The following is a 4,047-nucleotide window of genomic DNA, read 5'->3' as shown; positions in this document are numbered from 1 at the left end:
AATGTGGCCTGGGGAAGGAGGTAATTTTGGGCTGTGACGTCACATATTTGAAAGTTTGTGTTTGTAATATGGGAAGCCTAAGATGTTTAATGAAAAATAAATGCCAGAACCGTGTTCCTGGTCATCCAATCTATAAAGTCGGGCACAATTTAACTGGTTTTAACAACATTTTAGAAGGTGGGATAGTCCCTTTAAGAGGTACTGGCGTGGGACCATCAAAGGTATCGATGTGGGTTCCCCAGAGGCAGTGGTGTGGGGCCCTCAGAGGCACTGGTGTAGGAACCACAAAGGAGCCGGTGTGGGCCCTCTAAGGTGCTGGTGTGAGGCCCTCACATGGACGCCGTTGTGGTGCCTCAGACACTGGTATGGCGCTAAGCCCACACCATTCACAGATGGCTGTGTGTGGGGCCCTTGGAGTGGTTGGTGCGAAATGCGAATGCTTAATAACCCAGTAGGCCCTCTCAGAGACCGACAAAGGGCCCTCAGAGGCCGGTAACGGGCCGTATGATGCCAACAATGGGCCTTCACAGGCCGGCAAGTGAGGGCCGGCAGTATCTTCAGGAGCCCTGTGGAGTCCTTAGAGATCGGCACATGGTACTCTCAGACGCCGGTGGGGCCCTCAGAGTCACCGGTGTAGGACATACAGAGTTACCGGTGGCTGACTGCCAGAGGCATTGGTGTGGGGCCCCAGAGGCGCCAGTGTGGGACCCTCAGACTCGCCTATGTGGGACCTCAGGAGACACTGGTGTGTCAGAGGTGGCGGTGTAGGGCCCTCAGGCGTGTCTGTGTGGTGCCCTCTCAGTCGCCGGTGAAGACTTTCAAAGGCATCGTTGTGGGAGTCCTCACTCCTCAGAGACACATGCATGGGGGCAAGGGGTCTTCAAGAGACCAGCAAGGGCCAGCAGAGGCCTTCAGGAGCCCTGTGGGATCCAGGAGACCGGCGTGGTACTCTCAGGCGTCACTGGGAGCCCTCAGAGTCACCAGTGTGGGGCCCACAGAGTTGCAGGTAGGTAGCCGTCAGATGCGCCTGTGTAAGACCTTCAGAGGCGCCAGTGTGGGGCCCTCAGAGCGGCCGCCGCGATGTAGGGCCTTAAGAAATATTGGTGTTAGTCCCTCAGATTGGCGGTGTTGGGCCCTCACACGCGCCAGTGTGAGACCCTCACAGGCGCCGTTATGGGCCCTCAGAGGCACTGGTGTGGAGCCGTTCCATGCGGGTATGGGTCAGGACCCTAATTAAAGCTGAGCTGACGCTTAATGGGTCAGCAAGGTCACTCAGAGGTCAGCACAGGGCCCTCAGAAGCCGGAGTGGGGCCCTTATGGAGATGTGTGATGTGTGGCGACTCAGGAGGCCGTGACTCCGTGAGGTGCTCTCACGAGTCCTGCGGGTCTTATCTCAGTCGAAATAAGGCATGCTTGGACCCTGAGCGGCCAATTGGCACTGCAGGGCCTCTCGGGCCCATAGGGCACCATGCATCTAATGAGGCGGCACGCGCCCCTTGTGCCCCCCCCCCCCCCCGGTTACGCTGCACTGGCTGCGGCCATACTGATAAAGGTAAATCATATTCTAACCGTCCCTATTCTCAAGCATAGGCGGCGGCCGATACCTGGTTTGCGCAATATGAGTGCCATCGTTAGACAATACGGTCAAAAGTGTTGAAGCGGCATGACCATGGGTGTAGTTTTCCAAAAATCATTGGGGGTGCTCAATAGCTTTCAGAAAGGCATGCCATATTTTTCGTAGGTCTTTTTTCAGCTGTTCTTTTTTACTGTATCAGGCATCATGCAAGAAATGATGTTAAATCGATTCGAGAGCTTGTTTTAATAGCGCCACTGTAAAACAATTTTGGCTCACCCAATGCATTCATAATCACGGAAGTTTTTGAACATATTTCAGAACACGCTGGGTTTAAAATTTTTAATTCAGGCCCTACCGGACTTTTGGTAGGTCCGCGCTTAGGCAGCCTGGTCTGCATAGCTCTGCACGAATGAGCTTATATTGAGGGCTATCCAACATGACGCATGACGGGACAGGCTCGATGGTTACTCTCCGGACATGGTTCTCGTGAAATATTGCGTTTTGTTCCTGGAACTTAAACCTCGCCGGCACAGGTCATTTTGCGTCCTTCGATGGCACAAGGGAGGGGGGACCCCCCTCGCGTTTGGCCTCTGATCGAGCTAGAGCTTCGCGGAAAAAAAAACGAGCGTGTTGCCCGTCACGAGAGAAAGCCGATGATACCCAATTTTAAGGTCCTAGGTCTTCGGTTGACATTCCAGGTCAGGTCAATGACCCAAAAGTCGGGAAAATCGTGACCTATTAGAAAGTCGTAAAATGTGGCTGCTATGGGGTTTCCGGGGTGCTGATCACGAATATCGTGTTAGTTTTGATCACAGATGATGTCTTTAAGCATTTAGACCAGGTCGGGTCAGGTCAGGTCAGGTCAACCGGTAGGGGCCGTGACGGGTATTTGTAGTACGTGTCAACCGCCTCTGACAGCTTCGTAACATGTTACGAAGGCAAGGCACCAAAACTACTTCGTAAATGTTCAAATGGTTGCTAAATTCGAATTCAGCTCGAAAAACTAGCCTAGAAACATGTAAAACTCGAAAAGTGAACCGGGGTCACCAAAGGTAAATGACCTGACCTGATCTTCAGGTGACCTTGACATCCACCCTAGGGAGCAACATCAAATCACATGTTTGAACGTTTGAAACCACGAAAAACTTGCAAAAGCGCGGCTAAGGCAAGGCGACATACGCCGAATCGCGATTCCGGCCAAACATGGTCTTGGAAAGTAGGTCATCGGTCAAAGGTCATTTCGGTCAGGGTCATGAAATTTTTAGAGTAGGTATAAAATTGATCAATGCGAGGGTACTGAAAGTATCGTCGCGATCGGCCGCTTTTTACGCGAGTTATTCGCGAAAAACCTTAGGGGGGTTGCATCAACCCCCCCCCCCTGTCCGGAATCGCGCGGCGTATGTCGGCTCGCATTAGCCGCGCGTTTGCAAGCTATTCGTGCACACAAAAATATTAACACCGTTAGCGGTGTAATTGCACAGTACCTACATATCTGAGCACTTGAGGAAAGTTAATTTAGTCCCTTCCCCGCTTAAATTACTCGCGCTCCTAAATGAACACCAGGAAGAAGGTAATAGAACACTGTTATGAGGGTTGGGTGTTTTACTACATGTAGTGTTCTATTGTGTTCTATTACCTTCTTCCTGGTGTTCATTTAGAAGCGCGAGTAATTTAACCCTCGCCCGCACATGCTATTTTCCCATCCTAGAACGCACATGGGGGGGGGGGGTGGTTGCCACCCCCCCGCGCCATTTCGTTCCTATTGGAGATAGAGCTTAGCAGTAAAGACCAAAAAGATTCTTTGGGAAGAGACGAATCCAATGATACCCAGTTTTACCTTCTCAGGTCAGTCATTGACCTTCCAGGTCAGGTCAAACTAAAAAATATTGCTGTTTTGGGTCACCGTTGGATATCAAGTGCGCTGCTCATCAAATACCGATGACGATGCTGTTTTCTGGTGCCAAGCCAGCTAGAACCTCTTTGTCACACTACCCGACCAGAATTTTGCTGCTGAGGTCATTTCAGGTCAAGTTAGGTCAAGATCAATTATATGTGTTTGTATGTCTGTGTGTGTCTGTGTGTATACTGATGTGTGCACCGATTGTTTTTGGGTCCATATTACATGAAATCATGATCTGAGAAGCTTTTACCAAAAATGCAGTCAAAAAACTTCACAAAAAGTAAATTCAGCTTGCCTAAAACGCAATTATCTTAGATGACCTAGGTTGACCTTGACCCTGACCTTGACCCCTGTACATCGTCGAACAACATGTTCCATGATAGGTGGGAGGTAAGACTGGCAAAAAAGGCCGAAATCAGGGTGTCAAAAGCTCACAAGGCCCATGGCAAGCGAAAGATGTTGAGAATTGGCCATTTGGGTCATGACATGACCTGAAAAACAAGGTCATATCTCCGAAACCAAAAATCACAGAAACTTGAAATTTTCAGTGGACATCAAGAAAGGATAGAGG

The sequence above is a fragment of the Amphibalanus amphitrite genome, unplaced genomic scaffold, assembly GCF_019059575.1.
Source record: "Amphibalanus amphitrite isolate SeventyFive unplaced genomic scaffold, NRLGWU_Aamphi_draft 001909F_arrow, whole genome shotgun sequence".
In the NCBI taxonomy this organism is placed as follows: domain Eukaryota; kingdom Metazoa; phylum Arthropoda; class Thecostraca; order Balanomorpha; family Balanidae; genus Amphibalanus; species Amphibalanus amphitrite.
Note: the sequence above shows the minus strand (reverse complement) of the source record.